Below are 25300 nucleotides of genomic sequence, written 5' to 3'. Positions count from 1 at the left end.
TCGCTCTCTTTGGCTAGAATCAATGCTCTGGTAATGTTTGCACATGTGGTATGCTAATATAACGATTTATTGTGTTTTCGCTGTAAGACACTTAGAAAATGTAAAATATTGTCTGTATTCACAGGATCTGTGTCTTTCGATTAGTGTATGCTGTGTATTTTTACGAAATGTTTGATGATTAGTAATTAGGTAATACACGTTGCTCTATGTATTTATTCTAGTCTAGTTGTGACGGTGGGTGCAATTGTAAACTATGACTTCTACTTGAAATATGCACATTTTTCTAACAAAACCTATCCTATACCATAAATATGTTATCAGACTGTCATCTGATGAGTTTTTTTCTTGGTTAGTGGCTATCAATATCTTAGTTTAGCCGAATAGCTACTGGTGTTGAGAGAAAATGGTGGACAAAGAAAAATGGTGATTTTTGCTAACGTGTTTAGCTAATAGATTTACATATTGTGTCTTCCCTGTAAAACATTTTAAAATTTGAAATGGTGGCTTTATTCACAGGATCTGTATCTTTCATTAGGTGTCTTGGACTTGTGATTTAATGATATTTAGATGCTACTATTTAATTGTGACGCTATGCTAGCGATGCTAATCAGTGTGGGGGTGGGGGAGGCTCCCGGACCCGGGGTAGAGGCTCGTGAAAGGTTAAATGAAATTGGTATATGTTTTTATTTATCACACTTTTCTTTAACCATTTATGTTCTTTAACCTCTACCGAGCACCTACCCCGGGTCCGGGAGCACCCCCCCCCACACTGATTAGTATCGCTAGCATAGCGTCACAATTAAATAGTAGCATCTAAATATCATTAAATCACAAGTCCAAGACACCTAATGAAAGATACAGATCCTGTGAATAAAGCCACCATTTCAGATTTTTAAAATGTTTTACAAGGAAGACACAATATGTAAATCTATTAGCTAAACACGTTAGCAAAAATCACCATTTTTCTTGTCCACCATTTTCTCTCAACACCAGTAGCTATCACCAATTCGGCTAAACTAAGATATTGATAGCCACCAACCAAGAAAAAACCTCCTCAGATGACAGTCTGATAAGATATTTATGGTATAGGATAGGTTTTGTTAGAAAAATGTGCATATTTCAGGTAGATGTCATAGGTTACAATTGCACCCACCGTCACAAATGGACTAGAATAACTACATAGAGCAACGTGTTTACCTACTTGCTAATCATCAAACATTTCGTAAAAATACACAGCATACACTAATCGAAAGACACAGATCCTGTGAATACAGACAATATTTCAGATTTTCTAAGTGTCTTACAGCAAAAACACAATAAATCGTTATATTAGCATACCACATATGCAAACGTTACCAGAGCATTGATTCTAGCCAAAGAGAGCGATAACGTAAACATCGCCAAAATATATTAATTTTTTCACTAACCTTCTCAGAATTCTTCCGATGACACTCCTGTAACATCACATTACACAATCCATATAGAGTTTGATCGAAAATGTGCATATTTAGCGGCACAAATCGTGCTTACACAATGGAAATACTGTCCAACTACTCAAGCAATCTGCCCGGCAGCATCATGATAATACAACTATTTTTATCGAAAACTATTCATAAACTTGACTAAAAAAATACAGGTTGGACATGAAATGAAAGATGTATTAGTTATTAATGCAACCGCAGAGTTAGATTTTTAAAATGAACGTTACTAGACATACAGTGTGCGTTACAGCCAGACTAGTGACGCAATAACGGCGTCACTAATCACCATTATTGAGTTTACATTTTTCCACATAAAAACGGAATAACATCATAAATAGCTCTTACTTTTCGACGAGCTTCCATCAGAATCTTGCCATGGTGGTTCTTTGTCCAAAAGAATCGTTGCTTGGTTGTAAAACGTTGCATTCAACTTCTGATATAGCAGCTAACTATAGCTAACAATTGCTAACATTAGCTAACGTGTCCAAATCCTCAATACGCAATACTGAGGAAATTCCGAAAAATAGCAATATACTCGCATAATCTGATATAACTCGGTTTCAAATAGCTTCGTTATGATGTTTCTAACACCTATATCAAATTAAATTACAGACTGATATATCTAAAGTTCATTACTGAGCGCTCGAAAATGGCATGCCCAGGTCTCTCTCTGCGTAAAGTTCAACGTCGAAAAGATGGCGTACCTCACTCCTTGGTGTTTTATAACCTCTGAGAGATACCTAGGAAGCCCATTCCACTTCTCATTGGTTACTGACATCCAGGGGAAGGCGGGTGCAGTTCGTGTCGTTCCATAGGATATACACACCCCTTTAAACTGAACTGAGATCAGAGCTTCGCTCTCAGACCTTCGCAAAACCTGTCATGGATTTCGCTGTAGAAAAAGTTCTGTTCCACTCAGAGACATAATTCAAACGGCTATAGAAACTAGATAGTGTTTTCTATCCAATAATAACAATAATATGCATATTGTACGATCAAGAATTGAGTAGGAAGCCGTTTCATCTGTAGATACAATTATGCTAATTTGAAACAGCACCCCCTATAGTCACAAGAAGTTAATATAAGGCAGACATACAAGTTCCTTACTTTTATCCCCTTCCACCTGCCTCTTCCATTTTTGTGGTAATGCTGCAATTAATTGGTTGTAATTTTGGGTAGAGCAGACATTTCCATATGTCTGTGTTAGCTGCATGTTTGACATTACTCCACCAGTCCTATTTATGATATCATTCACAAAAATTATACCTTTTTTAAACATTTCTTCGATAAATACAGTTTTTTTTACTATATTTGAATTTAACCACAAGATTTGTTGTACTATTTGTTCCGCCCTTTCAGGTGGATTAAACTGAAATTGCAACCAACTTTCTAAGGCTTGTTTAAAAAATAAAGATATTTTGGAGATTATTTTCAAGCAACCGAAAGTGAGCAGGTGTAATCTGAATAAAGGGAAAAAGGCCCTTCTTGAACATAGGATGAGACATTCGTACCAATCTACTAGAGAACCAGTTTGGATTTAAGTATAACTTTTGTATGACTGATGCCTTTAGTGAGAGGTCTAATGCTTTAATATTTAATAATTTCTGCCCTCCGAATTCATATTCGTTATATAAATAGGCCCTTTTAATTTTAATCCCATTTTGTTTTTACATTACAGCCTTATTCTAAAATTGATTATATATATGTTTTCCTCATCAATCTACACACAATACCCCATAATATCAAAGCGTAAACAGGTTTTAAGATACCACAGAGTCCACCTGTGGTAAATTCAATGAATTGGACCTGACTGTAACGACTTGTGCTCTCCTCATCCTCAGATGAGGTGAGGAGAGAAGGATCCTCAGACCAAAACGCAGGCTTTGGGAAATAAGCCATCTTTATTAAACAACGATGATGGCAAACACGAAACGAAACAAAACACTTCCAAACTACAAAACAAGAAAACGACGTTGACGAGACCTGAACATAAACTTACATAACTAAACATAAATTTACGTACAGGAAACAGACGACATCGAAACGAAAACGAAAACAAACAAACGCTACAGTCCCATGTGGTACGAACATAACATACGGACACAGGAGACAATCACCCACAAACAAACAGTGAGAATGCCCTACCTAAATATGACTCTTAATTAGAGGCAAACGCAAACCACCTGCCTCTAATCAAGAGCCATACCAGGCAAACCAAAACCAACATAGAAACAGATAACATAGAATGCCCACCCAACCTCACGTCCTGACCAACTAACACACAAAAACTAACATAAATAGGTCAGGAACGTGACAGTACCCCCCCCCACAAGGTGCGAACTCCGGACGCACCAGCACAAAGTCTAGGGGAGGGTCTGGGTGGGCATCTAACCACGGTGGTGGCTCAGGCTCCGGGCGCGGTTCCCACCCCACCATAATCCATCCTAGCCTCCTCCCTCCAAGAATGTCCACCCTCTTTCTTCCCCCACAAAATCCTCTTAATAACATATCTAATAATGACAACACCGGGACAGAGAGATAAACCAAGACAGAGGGATAGATAAGAATATAGAGGTAGATAAAGATAGAGAGGGAGATCAGGATAGAGGGGCAACTCCGGACTGAAAGGCAGCTCCGGACAGAGAGACAGCTCTGGACTGATGGGCAGTTCTGGGTATCTAGCCTTTTCAGGCTGAAGGGCAGCTCATGGCTGACTGACGACTCTCGACGCTCATGGCAGGCTGACGGCTCTCGACGCTCATGGCAGGCTGACGGCTCTCGACGCTCATGGCAGGCTGACGGCTCTCGAAGCTCATGGCAGGCTGACGGCTCTCGACGCTCATGGCAGGCTGACGGCTCTCGACGCTCCTGGCGCTCTGACGGCTCTGGCTGCTCATGGCGCTCTGACGGCTCTGGCTGCTCATGGCGCTCTGACGGCTCTGGCTGCTCATGGCGCTCTGACGGCTCTGGCTGCTCATGGCGCTCTGACGGCTCTGGCTGCTCATGGCTCGCTGGCGGCTCTGGCAGATCCTGTCTGGTTTGCGGCTCTGGCAGATCCTGTCTGGTTGGCGGCTCTGGCAGATCCTGTCTGGTTGGCGGCTCTGGCAGATCCTGTCTGGTTGGCGGCTCTGGCAGATCCTGTCTGGTTGGCGGCTCTGGCAGATCCTGTCTGGTTGGCGGCTCTGGCGGATCCTGTCTGGCTGACGGCTCTAGCGGCTCCTGTCTGGCTGACGGCTCTAGCGGCTCCTGTCTGGCTGACGGCTCTGTAGGCTCATGGCAGACGGGCGGCTTTGCAGGCTCATGGCAGACGGGCGGCTTTGCAGGCTCCTGGCAGACGGATGGCTCAGATGGCGCTGGGGAGACGGATGGCTCAGATGGCGCTGGGGAGACGGATGGCTCAGATGGCGCTGGGGAGACGGATGGCTCAGATGGCGCTGGGGAGACGGATGGCTCAGATGGCGCTGGGGAGACGGATGGCTCTGGCCGGATACGGTACACTGTAGACCTGGTGCGTGGTGCCGGAACTGGAGGCACCGTGCTAATGACAAGCACCTTCCTACTAGTACGGGGAGCAGGGACAGGGCACACTGTATTCTCAAAGCCTACTCTATCCCTGATGCGTGGTACCGGCACTGGTGACGCCGGGCTGAGGACAAGCACATCAGGATTAGTAGGGGGAGAAGATACAGTTTGTACAGGGCTCTGGAGACGCACTGGTAGCTTAGTGCGTGAGCCCGGAACTGGAGGCACCGGGCTAGATACACGCACTACAGGTAGAGTGCGTGGAGGAGGAACAGGGCTCAGGATACGCACTGGTAGCCTAGTGCGTAGTGTATACACTGTAGGTACTAGGCTGGGGCGGGGAGGTGGTGCCGGAAATACCGGACCGTGGAGGCGTACTGGCTCTCTTGAGCATTGAGCTTGCCCAACCTTACCTGGTTGAATACTCCCGGTTGCCCGACCAGTGTGGGGAGGTGGAATAACCCGCACCGGGCTATGTAGGCGAACCGGGGAAACCATGCGTAAGGCAGGTGCCATGTATGCCGGCCCGAGGAGACGCACTGGAGACCAGACGCGTTGAGCCGGCCTCATGACACCTGGCTCAATACTCAATCTAGCCCTACCAGTGCGGGGAGGTGGAATAACCCGCACTGGGCTATGCACTCGTACAGGAGACACCGTGCGCTCTACTGCGTAACACGGCGCCTGCCCGTACTCCCGCTCTCCACGGTAAGCCTGGGAAGTGGGCGCAGGTCTCCTACCTGCCCTTGGCCCACTACCTCCTAGCCCCCCCCCAAGAAATTTTTGGGAATTACTTACGGGCTTTTTTGGCTTCCGTGCCAGACGCGTTCCCTCATAGCTCCGGTTCCTCTCTCCGGTAGCCTCCGCTCTCCTCAGTGCCTCCAGCTGTTCCCATGGGAGGCGATCTCTACCAGCTAGGATCTCCTCCCATGTGTAGACACCTTTTCCATCCAATAAATCCTCCCATGTCCATTGCTCCTTCTTCTGTCCCTTACTCCGTTTATTTTTCCCTGGCCGCTTGGTCTTAGCGTGGTGGGTGATTCTGTAACGACTTGTGCTCTCCTCATCCTCAGATGAGGTGAGGAGAGAAGGATCCTCAGACCAAAACGCAGACTTTGGGAAATAAGCCATCTTTATTAAACAACGATGATGGCAAACACGAAACGAAACAAAACACTTCCAAACTACAAAACAAGAAAACGACGTTGACGAGACCTGAACATAAACTTACATAACTAAACATAAACTTACGTACAGGAAACAGACGACATCGAAACGAAAACGAAAACAAACAAACGTTACAGTCCCATGTGGTACGAACATAACATACGGACACAGGAGACAATCACCCACAAACAAACAGTGAGAATGCCCTACCTAAATATGACTCTTAATTAGAGGCAAACGCAAACCACCTGCCTCTAATCAAGAGCCATACCAGGCAAACCAAAACCAACATAGAAACAGATAACATAGAATGCCCACCCAACCTCACGTCCTGACCAACTAACACACAAAAACTAACATAAATAGGTCAGGAACGTGACACTGACTTTGAAAGGCACACACCTGTCTATATATATAAGGGTGGGGGGTGCTCCCGGACCCGGGGTAAGGCTCGTGAAAGGATAAACAAGATAATAGACTTTTTCGGTTGAAGAAAAATACTAAAATAATGTATGTAACGAAAGGGGAAGAATGAGTGAACTCTTAGAACACAAATCCTGAAGACTACTGGACCAATGAAAAATTTATTTATTTTTATTTTTATTTTATTTCACCTTTATTTAACCAGGTAGGCTAGTTGAGAACAAGTTCTCATTTACAACTGCGAACTGACCAAGATAAAGCACAGCAGTTCGACACATACAACAACACAGAGTTACAAATGGAATAAACAAACATACAGTCAATAATACAGTAGAAAAAATGTAAGTCTATATACAGTGAGTGCAAATGAGGTAAGATAAGGGAGGTAAGGCAATACATAAGCCATGGTGGCGAAGTAATTACAATATAGCAATTAAACACTAGAATGGTAGATGTGCAGAAGATGAATATGCAAGTAGAGATACTGGGGTGCAAAGGAGCAAAATAAATAAACTAAATAACAGTGTGGGGATGAGGTAGTTGGGTGGGTTGTTTACAGATGGGCTATGTACAGGTGCAGTGATCTGTGAGCTGCTCTGACAGCTGGTGCTTAAAGCTAGTGAGGGAGATATGAGTTTCCAGCTTCAGTGATTTTTGCAGTTTGTTCCAGTCACTGGCAGCAGAGACCTGGAAGGAAAGGCGGCCAAAGGAGGAATTGGCTTTGGGGGTGACCAGTGAGATATACCTGCTGGAGCACGTGCTACGGGTGGGTGCTGCTATGGTGACCAGTGAGCTGAGATAAGGCGGGGCTTTACCTAGCATAGACTTGTAGATGACCTGGAGCCAGTGGGTTTTGCGATGAGTATGAAGCGAGGGCCAGCCAACGAGAGAGTACAGGTCGCAGTGGTGGGTAGAATATGGGGCTTTGGTGACAAAACGGTTGGCACTGTGATAGACTGCATTCAATTTGTTGATTAGAGAGTTGGAGGCTATTTTATAAATGACATCTTCAAAGTCAAGGATCGGAAGGATGGTCAATTTTACGAGGGTATGTTTGGCAGCATGAGTGAAGGAGGCTTTGTTGCGAAATAGGGAGCCCGATTCTAGATTTAATTTTGGATTGCAGATGCTTAATGTGAGTCTGGAAGGAGAGTTTACAGTCTAGCCAGACACCTAGATATTTGAATCACCAGCAGCAAGAGCGACATCATTGATGTATACAGAGAAGAGAGTCGGCATGAGAATTGAACCCTGTGGCACCCCCATAGAGACTGCCAGAGGTCCGGACAACAGGCCCTCCGATTTAACACACTGTACTCCATCAAATAAGTAGTTGGTGAACCAGGCGAGGCAGTCATTTGAGAAACCAAGGCTGTTGAGTCTGCCAATAAGAATGTGGTGATTGACAGAGTCGAAAGCCTTGGCCAGATCGATGAATACGGCTGCACAGTAATGTCTCTTATCGATGGCGGTTATGTTATAATTTAGGACCTTAGTCGTGGCTGAGGTGCACCCATGACCAGCTCTGAAACCAGATTGCATATCGGAGAAGGTACAGTGGAATTCGAAATGGTCGGTAATCTGTTTGTTAACTTCTTATGGGCAGGTAGAGTCCCACCTGGCCAACATCCGGTGAAATTGCAGAGCGCGAAATTTCAAAATACCAAATTCAAATATTTAACATTCTTGAAAATATGTGTTATACATCAAAATAAAAATGAAATTCTTGTTAATCCAGCCGCTGTGTCAGATTTCAAAAATACTTTACGGCGAAAGCAAACCATGCGATCTGAGGACAGCGCCCGCATACAAACACATGAAAATCATATTTCAACCAGGCAGGTGCGCCACAAAAGTCAGAAATAGCGCTATAATTAACCTCTTGGAACTATAGGGGGTGCTGTTCCGCATTAGCATATTTGTGTCTCCAAATTAAACTGCCTCGTGCTAAATTCTTGATCGTACAATATGCATATTATTGTTATTATTGGATAGAAAACACCTTCTAGTTTCTATAGAAGTTGAAATTTTGTCTCTGAGTTGTACAGAACAATTTCTACAGCACTTTTCATGACAGGGTTCAGATTTCAATTTTTTTTACCTCTGATCTGGGGTCTGTTTTTAAGGCGACAGTGAATGCTATGAAGAAACCGACACTGCCTACGTCTTCCTCTGGGTGTCTGTACGTCATCACGCTTTCAATGGAATCGATGGGATATTCACAGCCAGTATAAAAGACCAAAATGTATAGAGACCGCCCTTTCTCGTCGTGCGCCTGAAGCGTGAAGGGCATCGGACCTGCCTCGTTCCAAATCGTTTTCTAACCAGCAATATTTCTCCGGTCATGTTTTTACTCGTTTTAGGTGTTAAAAACATCATAATGTAGTTAATTTGAACAGTTTTATAGCAATTTATATCCGTTTAGTGCGATTTTAGAGGAATTTATTTGTTGTGCACTCTGAAACTTTGGACACGTTTTGGGGTGTCGGTCGTTGGTGGTGGACATTTCGAAGGACAGAGGACATCTATCGACCAAAAGACGTTTATAACATAGAAAGGATACATTGCCCAAGAATCTGATGGAAGAACACCTCAAAGTAAGCAATATTTAATATGATAAATCGTGTTTCTGTCGAAATATTTTAAACGCATATTTCGCCATTTTGTTTGGTATAGCTTCACTTGGCGAACCCTGTATTGAAAAGTAAGGATAATTTTAAAAATGTAAATCAGCGGTTGCATTAAGAACTAATTTGTCTTTCGATTCCTGTAAACCCTGTATTTTTTAGTCAAGTATATGATTAGCTATTAATTAAACCAGATCACTCTGAAAGATGGCGACCGACATTTTCAGGCTTGTTTTGCTACTATTTTCATTGTGTAACCACGGTTTTGTATGGCTAAATATGCACCTTTTCGAACAAACTGTATATGTATATTGTAAAATGATGTTACAGGAGTGTCATCGGAAGAATTCTGAGAAGGTTAGTGAAAAAATTAATATCTTTTGGCGATGTTGACTTTTATCGCTCACTTTGGCTAGAATCAATGCTGGGCTGCTATGTGCTATGTGCTACGCTAATATAACGATTTATTGTGTTTTCGCTGTAAGACACTTAGAAAATCTGAAATATTGTCTGTATTCACAGGATCTGTGTCTTTCGATTAGTGTATGCTGTGTATTTTTACGAAATGTTTGATGATTAGTAGTTAGGTAAACACGTTGCTCATTGTAATTATTCTAGTCCATTTGTGACGGTGGGTGCAATTGTAACCTATGGCAGCTACCTGAAATATGCACATTTTTCTAACAAAACCTATCCCATACCATAAATATGTTATCAGACTGTCATCTAATGAGTTTTTTTGTTGGTTAGGGGCTATAAATATTTTAGTTTAGCCGAATTGGTGATGGCTACTGGTGTTGGTGGACAAATAAAAGATGGTGGATTATGCTAATGTGTTTTTAGGTAATAGATGTACATCTTTACATATTGTGTCTTCCCTGTAAAACATTTTAAAAATCGGAAATGGTGGCTTTATTCACAAGATCTGTATCTTTCATCTGGTGTCTTGGACTTGTGATTTAATGATATTTAGATGCTACTATCTACTTGTGAAGCTATGCTAGCTATGCTAAACAGTGTGTGGGGGGTGGGGGGTGCTCCCGGATCCGGGTTTCTGAGGCAGTAGAAGTTAACCTCTCTGGGATATTTGGGACGGTAGCGTCCCAACTGGCCAACATCCAGTGAAAATGCAGAGTGCCAAATTCAAATCAATTACTATAGTAAAATTTTACTTTCATGATTCACACAGTCAATATACCAAATTAAAGCTACACTTGTTGTGAATCCAGCCAACGTGTCAGATTTCAAAAATGTTTTACGGCGAAAGCAAACAATGCTATTATCTGAGGATAGCACCCCAGCTAACAATCACAGACCATCATATTTCAACCCTCCCGGCGCGATACAAAACGCAGAAATAAAGATATAATTCATGCCTTACTTTTGACGAGCTTCTTCTGTTGGCACTCCTATATGTCCCATAAACATCACAAATGGTCCTTTTGTTCGATTAATTCCGTCTATATATATCCAAAATGTCAATTTATTTGGCGCGTTTGATCCAGAAAAACATCGGTTACAACTTGCACAACGTTTTGTAATACAACTTTAGGTATTTTTTATCAGATGAACAGCAACATGTCGGCTAAAGTGATTAATTTCATGAATGCATCAAAAAGTGTTTAATATTGTGATAGTGAAGAGCAAAATTCCTCTCAAGAGAACTAACATTACAGTTACACCAACTGGTAGGCTAATCACACAATTGTACAAAATGGTAAGAGAACTGGTGATGGAAGTTACCCTTCTACATACACATTTCTTTACCGGAAACTCTAAATGAAAACACTGTCAGATTTATAAAATGCCCGTGAACATTTGTAGATCTAGTTCAATTCAGATGTTTCTAAATTCATTTCTAAGGAGCTTTTATACAATTGTAATGCAGGGTTAATAAAAAAACAGTTTTAAAATGTATACGTTTATTAAGTAGTCTTGCTTATCTCTTCCATTTATTCCCATAGTAATTCGTTATGGTTTACATTGCAAATGAGGGAATAAACTGGGTCAAGACACCAGCAGAGTAAGTAGACCTTTATGTAGTAAAATAAATGTGTCACGCCCTGACCTTAGTTATCTTTGTTTTCTTTATTATTTTGGTTAGGTCAGGGTGTGACATGGGGTTATGTATGTGTTTTTCTTGTCTAGGGGTTTTGTATGTTTATGGGGTGTTCACTAGTCTAGGTGTTCGTATGTCTATGGTTGACTATATTGGTTCTCAATTAGAGGCAGCTGTTTATCGTTGCCTCTGATTGGGAACCATATTTAGGCAGTCATATTCCGTTGGGTATTTCGTGGGTTATTGTCTATGTGTAAGTTGCCTGTGTTTGCACTTTATATATATATATATATAGCTTCACGTTCATTTTGTTGTTTTGAGTAGTTTGTTTAAGTGTTCTTCGTTTCATGTTAAATAAATAGAAGAATGTATTCGTATCACGCTGCGCCTTGGTCCTCCTCTCTTCTTCCACATTACGACGAACGTGACAGAATAACCCACCACAACCGGACCAAGCAGCGTGAAAGGAAGGAACAGCACTTTGTGGAGCAATGGACTTGGGAGGAAATATTAGACGGCAAGGGACCATGGGAACAGCCGGGTGAATATCACCGCCCCAAGGCAGAGCTGGAGGCAGCGAAAGCCGAGAGGCGGCATTATGAGGAGCTAGCTCGGCAGCGCGGCTGTAAGCCTGAGAGGCAGCCCCAAAAATGTATTGGGGGAGGCACACGGGGAGTGTGGCGAGTTCAGGTAGGAGACCTGCGCCAACTTCCCGTGCTTACCGTGAGGAGCCGAAGATGGAACCAGAGCCAGTCGGGGTGGAATTGGAGGTGAGCAAGGGGAGTGAAGCAGAGACTGTGAAGGAATTAATGGGGAAATTGGAGAAGAGTGAAATGAGGGATTTGCTTTGTTGGTGCATAAGGCACGACATCAGCTAGACGGAGCGTGTCCGGGATTTGATGTTACCCGAGTCAGCTCTTCCTGAGGTGCGTGCTAACCGTCTGGTAATGACAGTGCCAGTCCCACGCACCAGGCCTCCAGTGCGCCTCCCTAGTCCCGCACCTCCTGTGGCAGCCCCACGTACTAGCTCTCCTGTGGCAGCCCCATGCACCAGCTCTCCTGTGGCAGCCCCTCGCACCAGTCTTCCGGTGCCGGCGCCACGAACCAGGCCTCCAGTTCCAGCACCCCGCACTTGCCTTGAGGTGCGTGTCCCCAACCCAGTTACACCAGTGCCAACACCACGCACCAGACTTTCTGTGCGTCTCCCGAGCCCTGTACGCCCTGTTTCTCCTCCCCACACTCGCCCTGAGGTGCGTGTTCCCAGCCTGGTACCACCAGTTCCGGCACCACGCACCAGGCCTACTGTGCGCCTCCAGGGTCCAGTATGCCCTGTTCCTGCTCCCGTCTGTACAGCGCCGCCTGAGCTGCCCGTCTGTCCAGCGCCGCCTGAGCTGCCCGTCTGTCCAGCGCCGCCTGAGCTGCCCATCTGTCCAGCGCCGCCTGAGCTGCCCGTCTGTCCAGCGCCGCCTGAGCCACCCGTCTGTCCTAAGCCATCAGAGCCGCCCGTCTGTCCAGCGCCGCCTGAGCCGCCCGCCAATCAGGAGCTACCAGAGCCGCCCGCCAGTCAGGATCTGCCAGAGCCGCCCGTCAGTCCGGAGCTGCCTTTCAGTCCGGAGCTGCCTTTCAGTCCGGAGCTACCCCTCAGTCCTGAGCTACCCCTCAGTCCTGAGCTACCCCTCAGTCCTGAGCTACCCCTCAGTCCTGAACTGCCCCTCAGTCCTGAGATGCCCTTCAGTGCGGAGCTGCATTTCAGTCCTGAGTTACCCCTCAGTCCGGAGCTGCCCGTCAGTCCGGAGCTGCCCTTCAGTCCGGAGCTACCCCTCAGTCCTGAGCTACCCCTCAGTCCTGAGCTGCCCCTCAGTCCTGAGCTGCCCCTCAGTCCGGAGCTGCCCCTCAGTCCGGAGCTGCCCCTCAGTCCGGAGCTGCCCCTCAGTCCGGAGCTGCCCCTCAGTCCGGAGCTGCCCCTCAGTCCGGAGCTGCCCCTCAGTCCTGAGCTACCCCTCAGTCCGGAGCTGCCCCTCAGTCCGGAGCTACCACTCAGTCCGGAGCTGCCCCTCCGTCCAGTGGCACCCTCTACGATGGTCTTCAGTCCTGGACTCGCTGCAAGGGTCCCACGTCCCGCACCCGAGACGCCGCCGTAAGAAGGCCCACCCGGACCCTCCCCTTCTGTGTCAGGTTTTGCGACCAGAGTCAGCACCTTTGGGGGGGGGGGGGGGGGTGTTTGTATGTCTATGGTTGCCTAGATTGGTTCTCAATTAGAGGCAGCTGTTTATCGTTGTCTCTGATTGGGAACCATATTTAGGCAGCCATATTCCGTTGGGTATTTCGTGTGTTATTGTCTATGTGTAAGTTGCCTGTGTCTGCACTTTATTTATATATAGCTTCACGTTCGTTTTGTTGTTTTGATTGGTTTAAGTGTTGATATGTTTAAGTGTTCTTCGTTTCATGTTAAATAAATAGAAGAATGTATTCGTATCACGCTGCGCCTTGGTTCTCCTCTCTTCTTCCACATTACGACGAACGTGACAAAAGGTTAAATAAAAAGAAATATATAAGACCTACAACACTTTTAACGCACATTACTCAACACTAGTGAGACTCATGTCGCCTACAGTATATCTAAAAGTATTTTTTTCAATGATGTGACTCTCCACGAATAATTCTATTTAGAGGATTGAAGGATTCTAAATTAATATCTAAGGAGCATTTTTCATTAGGGCAAACCTTATCTGTGAGAATTTCTGAGGGGCTTTTATATAATTCTAATGCAGGGTTAATAATAATAATAATCGCTTTGTTTCAACAATTACAAAATTATGGAGAAGATCTAATTTTCAAATTACTGAAAGTGAGCGATTGTAATCTGAATAAAGGGATAAAGGCCATTCTTCAACATGGAGTGAGACATTCTTACTAATGTGTAAATAAAGCCATTTTATCTCTGGGACCCTCAGGATGACAAATCAGAGCATGATTACTGAATGTAAGTACATTATTTACCTTCAGAGGTGAATGTATCAAACCAGTTGCTGTTGTGCACTCTTCAAACAAAAGCAGTATTTTTTCATTTGTAAAAGCTACTGTAAATTGGACAGTGCAGTTAGAGAAACAAGAATTTAAGCTTTATGCCCATATCAGACATGGAGACAAGCGCAGGAATACACAATAGGGGGATTTAATACACCCAAAACAAACACGTATACAAAAACACTGTACCCGAACAAAAGAGCGAGGGTAAACCTCGTTGAACGACATGGGACGATACCCGTAATACACAATATATTTAGCACGCTGCATAACTCTGCACCTGTGTGATTGTTAACCGCTCCAGAATTGCAAGTATTCTAATAAAATAAGTTGTTTCTTTTATTATACTACCTCCTCGACAGTAGTACTTCAAAGTATTTTTACGTAGTTACTTTACACAACTGAGTACATGGTATTGTCCTGGCAAACTGAAAGCTTTACTTGGGCTGAAGATATAGACAAAGATGGTCTCCTGTGGATTATGTTTGAACAAACACAATTGGCCACCCACACAAAGTCATAAACACACAGGGTCCGATTCCAAACAGAGTTAAGAGATCTAAGAAATGAAGGTTCTGGTGGAGGTTTGTCTACAAATATGCTGTATTCTGACCGTGACTTAATTATTCCGATTTTCACCACCTTTACGTGCTAGGAAACCATGACAAAGTTTGAGTGAACCTGACGGTTCCAGGTGGGAAAACCATCTTCTTCATTTTTGATAGAAATAAAAGCATTCTCCATATACTGTAATTTACAACTTGATAAGAGCTAGCTAAATGAGTAATCAGTTTGGATAAGGATCTTGTAAACATATATTACTCTTTTTTTTAGATCATTTTAGCTTACAATCGCTGGAGGTAAATGTGAAACCAGTCATATGGTAGCAAACTGAAGCATTTCAACATATCAACTTTCCGAAAGTAAAGTTTATGAAATACTCTGCCGCTCTGCAGTAGGCCTTATAACCATATTCATCTGCATATTTACTGTTAGTTCCCTTCAGCTGGTATAGCCTACATTATCATTCCATTTAATTACATTGTTTTGTTTACCTTAATCTTCTTATTTTGTAAACGCCGTCACGGCCGTGTGGTTGTTGCTGAGGATCATTTGTAACAGTTAATAAAATAAAAAAAGACATGTAGGCTAAGTAAATCATTATGGAGCGTAACGCAGATCATGCCGTAACAGGTGAACCAGGTGCATGGCGCAAATCATGCTTAGTGCAGGAGGTATAGCCTAATTTTGAACACTATTTTCCCTATTATAATTATATGTACACTAATCTTCCAACGTTCCCATGGGTTGAAGAACTAAATGTGGCAATTTTCAGAATGAATCAAACAAACTTTTTCCTTTCCTTCATGAGTAAAGGGTCAAAAAAAATATATATGATTCAGAAATAGGAAATAATCTACAAGATCAGATTATTTTTAAATCTACCAATTGGTGCTGAAACGTAGACGAATATTCATATATATAGATGGCTTTCTTTCATTGATCCCTAATTTTCAGAACTTGTTCTCTCGAGTATGTTGACAAAATTCTAACTAAAAGGTACACCATCTTTAAAGGAATGCCTTAAGATAAATGTACTGAAAACCCTATTGAATAAAAATCTGTTGGCCAGCAAATGTGAGGGTTTTCAGCAGTTGAATAAAAATGTATTCAGCGCACGCAAGAGAACCACTCCTGCAAAGCCCATAATACAGTGCCTTGCAAAAGTATTCATCCCCTTGGTGTTTTTCCTATTTTGTTGCATTACAACCTGCAATTTAAATTGATTTTTATTTGGACATACACAAAACGGACATACACAAAATAGTCCAAATTGGTGACGTGAAATGAAAAGAATTACTTGTTTCAAAAAATGAAGGAGTGATGGATGGCGTTAAATACAGGGAAATTCTTGAGGGAAACCTGTTTCAGTCTTCCAGAGATTTGAGACTGGGACGAAGGTTCACCTACCAGCAGACCAATGACCCTAAGCATACTGCTAAAGCAACACTTAAGTGGTCTAAGGGGAAACATTTAAATGTCTTGGAATGGCCTAGTCAAAGCCCAGATGTCACGACTTCCACTGAAGGTGGCTCCTCTTCCTTTTCGTTTGTCTCTATCTGTATTGTTTACACCTGTGTACTATTAGTTGAATTGGTGTGTTTATTTGCTTCCGCTGCCTGTTAGTCTTTGTGAGGGATTGTTTTGCTGTGGTTACTTTGTTAGGGGTGCGTGTCTGCACCACAGGGTTTTCTTTCACACGGCAGTTGTACCGGTTTGGTATGTGTTTAGGAGAAGAGATTTCTCCCCCATGTGTATCGCTTATTTTCCCTGTGTGTGGCGACCTCGTTTGGGCGTATTCCCCCCCATGTTGTTGTTGAGTTGGGACTTCGGAATAAACTATTGTGCCACTGGAACGTCCTTGCTCTCCTGCTCCTGATTCCTGCACCTCCCTCCTTCAAGGAGGCACTTAACACCAGACCTCAATCAAATTGAGAATCTGTGGAATGACTTAAAGATTGGGTTCGCTGGTGTACAGCATCCAACTTGAAGGAGCTAGAGCAGTTTTGCATTGAAGAATGGGCAAAAATCCAGTGGCTAGATGTGCCAAGCTTATAGAGACATACCCCGAGAGACTTCCAGCTGTAATTGCTGCAAAAGGTGGCTCTACAAAGTGTTGACTTTGGGGTGGTGAATAGTTATGCACGGTCAAGTTCTGTTTTTTGTGTCTTATTTCTTGTTTGTTTCACAACCATTTTTTTTTTGCATCTTCAAAGTGGTAGGCATGTTGTGTAAATCAATAGATACAAACCCCCAAGGGGTTGAATACTTTTGCAAGCCATTGTACACCTAAATAAGGTAAGTTTGAATAGAAATTACTGGGAAGTGAGTCAGAAAGGTGAAATATCCTAAGTTGGAATCGGGCCCATGTAGTACAGGAGAGCACTATGACCTGACATAAACCTATGTATTCATCTCCCTTTTTTAATTGTCTCATTGTTTCAAAATGTCCCTTTGTTGCTTTTACTCTCTTTACTGTTGCTCAGCTTCTCAGCTCTCTCTTTCTCATATTCTCTATTTCTTGTTTTTCCATCTCTTTCTGTACCTTCCTATTTTCACATTTTTCTATTTTCCTCTCCGTCTCTTTCTCCATCCATTCTGGCCCCGCATTAATTATCGTTCCTGGCCCAACCAGTTAAACACAGTGATGATAATGAGCGTTCATTGGTATTCCCTGGGCACCTCCCTCCCTCTCCATGCCTCCCCTACCGTTCTGTCTCGCTTCCTCTCTGACATTTATGTTTTCAATTAGTCACTGGGCTGAGTCGTCCCCTCCTCCTCCTCCTCTTCCGCCTCCTCCTCCACCCCCTTCATCTCCTTACCCTAAACACAGACTTATCTTGCGTGAATTTCAAAAACCTTAAGCATTTCATCAAAGAGCCCTGGCATTACCCCTCACAAGACCTCAGGGAATTAGCCAAGTGTGCTTTTCAATATATTGTGGGGGGGCTTTGAGAAGAGGAAGTGGTTGGTATATCGGGGGTTTTGCATGTGATGTGATGGTCTTTAAACATCTGAAATGCAGACTTAATAGCAAACATTGGCCAAATACTTTTATTATATTGCAAATATTGGACACATGACAAATGGTTTGTCTATTTTGAGAAATTTCCAATGACAGTGATATAATTGTACTGTGGAATAGAGAAGAACTCCATCACATTCAATAATCATGTATTTAGTGAGACATGTGGTGTGTGTTTGCTGTAGCTAAATCCTCTTCCCCCTGCCTGTCTCCAGACCAGAGAGAGATGCTTCCTCTGGAGTTCTGTAATCTCCTCTGTGTCCTGTGGTGTGTGAGTGTGACAGACACCCTGCGCTCCCACTACCTTACCCAGCAGAAGCTGACCAGATAATGTGTGTGTATGAATAGGAGAGTGTGAGTGTGTGTATGTGTATATTTGTGCGAGAGAACGTGTGTATGCGAGAGAGAGAGAGTATGTGATTGTGTGTGCGCTGCCGTGTGTTTGCACCCCTACAGTATGCATATGCTCTGTCTGTTTCCACAACTAAACTGGCGGGTACAACGACGACAAGCCTGCAATTAAGATTCTGCTCAGCCAGGCTGTACCAACGGCTCAATAGGGCGTGAAAAAGGAAAGGCCCAGTGGTGATAAATGTACTTCCCATACAACCTAGGCATTAATTACACCAATTGGTATTGCACAGTCATCAATATCCATCCACCATGGTAGGGAAGGGAAGAGAGGGTTAGGGGGTGCACCTATGTGGTGCTGCTATGCTTATGCTTGTTTAATGCAGCACTCTGTGACCATTCAGTAAACTGGGATGTGATTGATGGTACTGTAGGAAAAATACCATTGTGAATGAACGGACCATAGTTGGGAAATTACAGACTGCAAAGTTATGGAATGGCTCATCAAAGTAAGGTAAACATGAAATGTTTAACTGAAGAACCTGTGTTTCAGACGTTTAAGACATTTCTTAGGTAGATTTAAGTGATGTATATGTTTTATACATTCCTTGGGTAATATTAACTTGTTTCGACATCGGGGCGACCTTCTCAGGCAACTGAGAATTCCATCTGTGTTCAAGAGTGTCTTTGGCCCATATTTCAGCCCCATCTGCCTCTCTACTTGACCTAAAACCCTCAGAACACCCTTTTAATAAAAACAAGGCATCACTTCTTTTTTAATACATACGTTATAACTTCTGTCATAAACATCGTTATCTTTATGGTCACCGAATCGAATCACAAGTTGTTGTTTGAAATGTATTTTTTCTGCTGTAAACACTGTGCTTTGCCTTTTCTGAGAGTAGTCGGAAAGGCAAGTTTTAACTAGCAAACATATGTTTACTTTTGACTTCTCCATCACCTTAGAAATACACTGCTCAAAAAAATAAAGAGAACACTTAAACAACACAATGTAACTCCAAGTCAATCACACTTCTGTGAAATCAAACTGTCCACTTAGGAAGCAACACTGATTGACAATAAATTTCACATGCTGTTGTGCAAATGGAATAGACAAAAGGTGGAAATTATAGGCAATTAGCAAGACACCCCCAATAAAGGAATGGTTCTGCAGGTGGTGACCACAGACCACTTCTCAGTTCCTATGCTTCCTGGCTGATGTTTTGGTCACTTTTGAATGCTGGCGGTGCTTTCACTCTAGTGGTAGCATGAGACGAAGTCTACAACCCACACAAGTGGCTCAGGTAGTGCAGTTCTTCCAGGATGGCACATCAATGCGAGCTGTGGCAAAAAGGTTTGCTGTGTCTGTCAGCGTAGTGTCCAGAGCATGGAGGTGCTACCAGGAGACAGGCCAGTACATCAGGAGACGTGGAGGAGGCCGTAGGAGGGCAACAACCCAGCAGCAGGACCGCTACCTCCGCCTTTGTGCAAGGAGGTGCACTGCCAGAGCCCTGCAAAATGACCTCCAGCAGGCCACAAATGTGCATTGTGGCCTGCTGGAGTGTCTCACCACCAGGCTGGGGAGACACTGGGCCGTGGAGGCGCACTGGAGATCTCGAGCGCAGAGCTGGCACAACCCGTTCTGGTTAGATGCCCACTACCACCCGGCAAATGCGGGATGCTGGCACAGATTACACTGGCCTGTGAATGCTCACTCGAGACACCGTGCGCATCATCCCATAACATGGTGCCTGACCAGTCACATGCTCCCCACGGTAAGCACGGGGAGTTGGCTCAGGTCTAAACTCCGACTCCGACAATTCCCCGTGTGCGCCCCAAAAAATGTTTGGGGGAGCTGCCTCTCGGGCTTCCGTGACCGGGTCTTGTCCCCTGCCATTCTCTCCTCCCCGGTCCAGCTCGTCCTTCAGGTTGGCGCACGCTGCTTGGTCCCTTGGTGGTGAGTAGTTCTGTCACGGCCGTCGAATGAAGAGGACCAAGGTGCAGTGTTGTGAGCGTACATTAACAACACAACAACAAAAACAAAAACAATACAACAACTACCGTGACGCTTAAGGGCTATGGTGCCACAAACAAAGACAACTACCCACAACGAAAGGAGGGAAAAAGGGCTACCTAAGTATGGTTCCCAATCAGAGACAACGATAGACAGCTGTCCCTGATTGAGAACCATACCCGGCCAAAATATAGAAACACAAAATCATAGGAAAGATAACATAGAATGCCCACCCAAATCACATCCTGACCAAACCAAATAGAGACATAAGGCTCTCTAAGGTCAGGGCGTGACACTACTGTCACTGGGGAGAAGATTCTGATTACCGTAGGAGAGAAGGTAGGATGTGAGAATGTTGCTTAGGAATAAAGCGGTGGTGGTTTTTCTTAAAGAAGAGCGTTTGGTTGATCGAGTAGTTGAGCATTCAAGTTCCGCCGCTTGTCTCTCCGTCAACAAGGGAAGCGATTTCGAACGTACCGCCGTTTATTCCCAGTGAGCTATTGGAGCGCGAGTTATTGCAGTTTTGGAAGTTTGCAAGTTCAATTAAGATTGTCCCGTTGGGTTGCAAACACCCGGCTTTGAAACAGGTTATGTTGTTTCGGCAATAGGTTTTTATGTTTTTGGAGTCACCGGAGCAGACTTGAGTTATCATTTAAAGTTTTGAGTCCCTGAATCCAATGAGTCCTTGAGATAATGGTGGGAGGTTGGGAAGGCCCAAATATGATTGTTTTTTTGTTAGCAGTATACTGCTCTGTCTCGTATTGAAGTTAAAGAGACTATCAGGGCCCTTGAACAGGACAAAACATCTATTGAATTGATGTCGCTCGCTCAGAATGACCCCGGACTAGTCATGAACTTACAGGACAGAGACATGAACTGAGGTCGTTTCTACATGCTACCCTCAAGGATATGGATGCTCCTAGCGCTTTTTTTTTAACCTGTCTAGGATCAGCGTGGCGCTAGCGGCACTCCCCCCCCCCCCCCACTGAAAAACCAGTGCCGCGAAATTCAAAAAAAATATTTTTTTAAAATATTTAACTTTCACACATTAAAGTCCAATACAGCTAATGAAAGACACAGATCTTATGAATCCAGTCAACATTTCCGATTTTTAAAATGTTTTACAGGGAAGACACAATATGTAAAGATGTACATCTATTACCTAAAAAACACATTAGCATATTCCACCATCTTTTATTTGTCCACCAACACCAGTAGCCATCACCAATTCGGCTAAACTAAGATATTTATAGCCCCTAACCAACAAAAAAACTCATTAGATGACAGTCTGATAACATATTTATGGTATGGGATAGGTTTTGTTAGAAAAAAGTGCATATTTCAGGTATATGGCATAGTTTACAATTGCACCCACCATCACAAATGGACTAGAATAATTACAATGAGCAACGTGTTTACCTAACTACTAATCATCAAACATTTCGTAAAAATACACAGCATACACGAATCGAAAGACACAGATCCTGTGAATACAGACAATATTTCAGATTTTCTAAGTGTCTTACAGCGAAAACACAATAAATCGTTATATTAGCTTAGCACATAGCAATTAGCAGCCCAGCATTGATTCTAGCCAAAGTGAGCGATAAAAGTCAACATCGCCAAAAGATATTAATTTTTTCACTAACCTTCTCAGAATTCTTCCGATGACACTCCTGTAACATCACATTACAACATGCATATACAGTTTGATCGAAAATGTTTATATTTAGCCACCAAAATCATGGTTAGACAATGTGAAATGTAGACAAGCTGGTAAAGAAAACGTCCTTGCGCCACTTAGACAGTGATCTACTCTTATACATAAATACTCATAAACGTGACTAAAAAATATAGGGTGGACAGGGATTGATAGACAATTTAATTCTTAATACAATTGCGTTATTACATTTTTTAATTTATCCTTACTTTTCAATACAGTTTGCGCCAAGCGAAGCTACGTCAAAAAACATGGCGTCCTAAGCCACTAAAATGTTTCGACAGAAACACGATTTATCATAATAAAAATGTCCTACCTTGAGCTGTTCTTCCATCAGTATCTTGGGCAAAGGATCCTTTCTTGGGAGAAATCGTCTTTTGGTGGAAAGCTGTCCTCTTGCCATGTGGAAATGTCAACTACGTTCGGGATGAACTGAAAAGCGTGACCAACTTTTCACATCGTTGCAAAAATAAATGTCCCAAAATCGCACTAAACGGATATAAATTGCTATAAAACGCTTTAAATTAACTACTTTGTGATGTTTGTAACTCCTATAACGAGTGAAAAGATGACCGGAGAAATATAACAGGCTAAACTAACGCTTGGAACAGGAGAGGGTCGGTGTCTTCCACGCGCGTTACGCAGCAAGAAAAGACTTGCTAGCTAAAGGTTTTTTTCATTTGTAGGGCCTGTGAACGAGCAATCGAGCCCGTTGGAATCGTCATCACGTAAAGGCATCCAGGGGAAGACGTAAGAAGTGTCCGTATAGTCATAGCAACGACAGAGCCCTTTTAAATGACTTCAGAAAAGTGGCCAACGTTTCTCAAATCTGACTCCATGTCAGGGAAATTGCTGTAGAATGGGCTCTGTTCCACTTAGAGACAAAATTTCAACTCCTATAGAAACTATAGACTGTTTTCTATCCAATAATAATAATAATATGCATATTGTACGATCAAGGATTTTGTGGGAAGCCGTTTAAAAAATTAGCCACATTAGCATAAATAGTCTAAACAGCGCCCCCATCCCCAACAGGTTAACCTTTTACGGGGGCAGCCAAGTGCAGGGCGCGAAATTCAAAATCTATTTTTTTTAAATATTTAACCTGTCTAGGATGAGGGTGCCGCTAGCGGCACTCCCCCCCCACCCCCACTGAAAAGGCAGAGCCGCGAAATTCAAAAAAAATATATTTTTTAAATATTTAACTTTCACACATTAAAGTCCAATACAGCTAATGAAAGACACAGATCTTGTGAATCCAGCCAACATGTCCGATTTTTAAAATGTTTTACAGGGAAGACACAATATGTAAAGATGTAAATCTATTACCTAAAAACACATTAGCATAATCCACCATCTTTTATTTGTCCACCAACACCAGTAGCTATCACCAATTCGGCTAAACTAAGATATTTATAGCCCCTAACCAAGAAAAAAACTCATCAGATGACAGTCTGATAACATATTTATGGTATGGGATAGGTTTTGTTAGAAAAATGTGCATATTTCAGGTAGATGGCATAGGTTACAATTGCACCCACCGTCACAAATGGACTAGAATAACTACATAGACATTGAAAAATGTGCATATTTCAGGTATAAATCATAGTTTGCCATTGCAGCCACCATCAAAAATCTCCCCAAAGCGACTAGAATTACTACAGAGAGCAACGTGTATTACCAATTTACTCATCATAAAACATTTCTTAAAAATACACAGTTCACAGCAATGGAAAGACACAGATCTTGTGAATTCAGACAATATTTCAGATTTTCTAAGTGTTTTACAGCGAAAACACAATAAGTCGTTATTTTAGCATACCACATATGCAAACATTACCCGAGCATTGATTCAAGCCAAAGAGAGCGATTATCATTGTCGTTATCATCGCCAAAATATATTAATTTTTTCACTAACCTTCTCAGAATTCTTCCGATGACACTCCTGTAACATCATATTACAACATACATATAGAGTTTGTTCGAAAATGTGCATATTTAGCCACAAAAATCGTGGTTATACAATGAGAATAGTAGCAAAACTGGTCTGAAAATGTCGGGCGCCATCTTTGAGAGTGATCTAGCCTAATCGATAACTAATCATAAACTTGACTAAAAAATACCGGGTTGACAGGAATCGAAAGACAAATTAGTTCTTAATGCAATCGCTGAATTACATTTCTAAAATTATCCTTACTGTGCAATACCGGGTCCGCCAAAGCAAAGCTACACAAAACAAAATGGCGATATATGCGTTTAACATTTTTCAACAGAACAGCGATTTATCATCATAAATAGTTCTTACTATGAGCTGTTCTTCCATCAGAATCTTGGGCAATGTATCCTTTCTTGGGTCTAATCGTCTTTTGCTCGAAAGATGTCCTCTTGTCCCGTCGAAATGGACACTAACGTTCGACCGGTACTGGAAACGTGCCCAGCGGTTCAAAGTGCATCACAAAGACATGCCTCAAAATCGCACTAAACGGATATAAATTGCTATAAAACGGTTTAAATTAACTACCTTATGATGTTTTTAACCTGTTGAGGATGGGGGCGCTGTTGAGACTATTTATGCTAATTGGGTAATTTTTGAAACGGCTTCCCACAAAATCCTTGATCGTACAATATGCATATTATTATTATTATTGGATAGAAAACAGTCTATAGTTTCTATAGGAGTTGAAATTTTGTCTCTAAGTGGAACAGAGCCCATTCTACAGCCCGCACCTGTTCCAAGCATTAGTGAAGGGGGTAATATTACTCGGGTCATGTTTCTACTCGTTATGGGAGTTAAAAACATCATAAGGTAGTTCATTTAAAGCGTTTTATAGCAATTTATATCCGTTTAGTGCGATTTTGGGACATTTATTTCTTTAACGCTGTGAATAGCTGGGCACGCTTTCAGTTCATCCCGAACGCAGTTGGCATTTCCACATGGCAAGAGGACAGCTTTCCACCAAAAGACGATTACTCCCAAGAAAGGATCCTTTGCCCAAGATACTGATGGAAGAACAGCTCAAAGTAGGACATTTTTATTATGATAAATCGTGTTTCTGTCGAAACATTTTAGTGGCTTAGGACGCCATGTTTTTTGACGTAGCTTCGCTTGGCGCAAACTGTATTGAAAAGTAAGGATAAATTAAAAAATGTAATTCCGCAATTGTATTAACAATTAAATTGTCTATCAATCCCTGTCCACCCTATATTTTTTAGTCACGTTTATGAGTATTTATGTATAAGAGTAGATCACTGTCTAAGTGGCGCAAGGACATTTTCTGACCAGCTGAGCTACATTTCACATTGTCTAACCATGATTTTGGTGG

This window comes from Salvelinus fontinalis, chromosome 36 (genome assembly GCF_029448725.1).
Source record: "Salvelinus fontinalis isolate EN_2023a chromosome 36, ASM2944872v1, whole genome shotgun sequence".
Lineage (NCBI taxonomy): Eukaryota > Metazoa > Chordata > Actinopteri > Salmoniformes > Salmonidae > Salvelinus > Salvelinus fontinalis.
The sequence above is the reverse complement of the archived record's forward strand: the minus strand, read 5'-3'. Positions refer to the sequence as shown.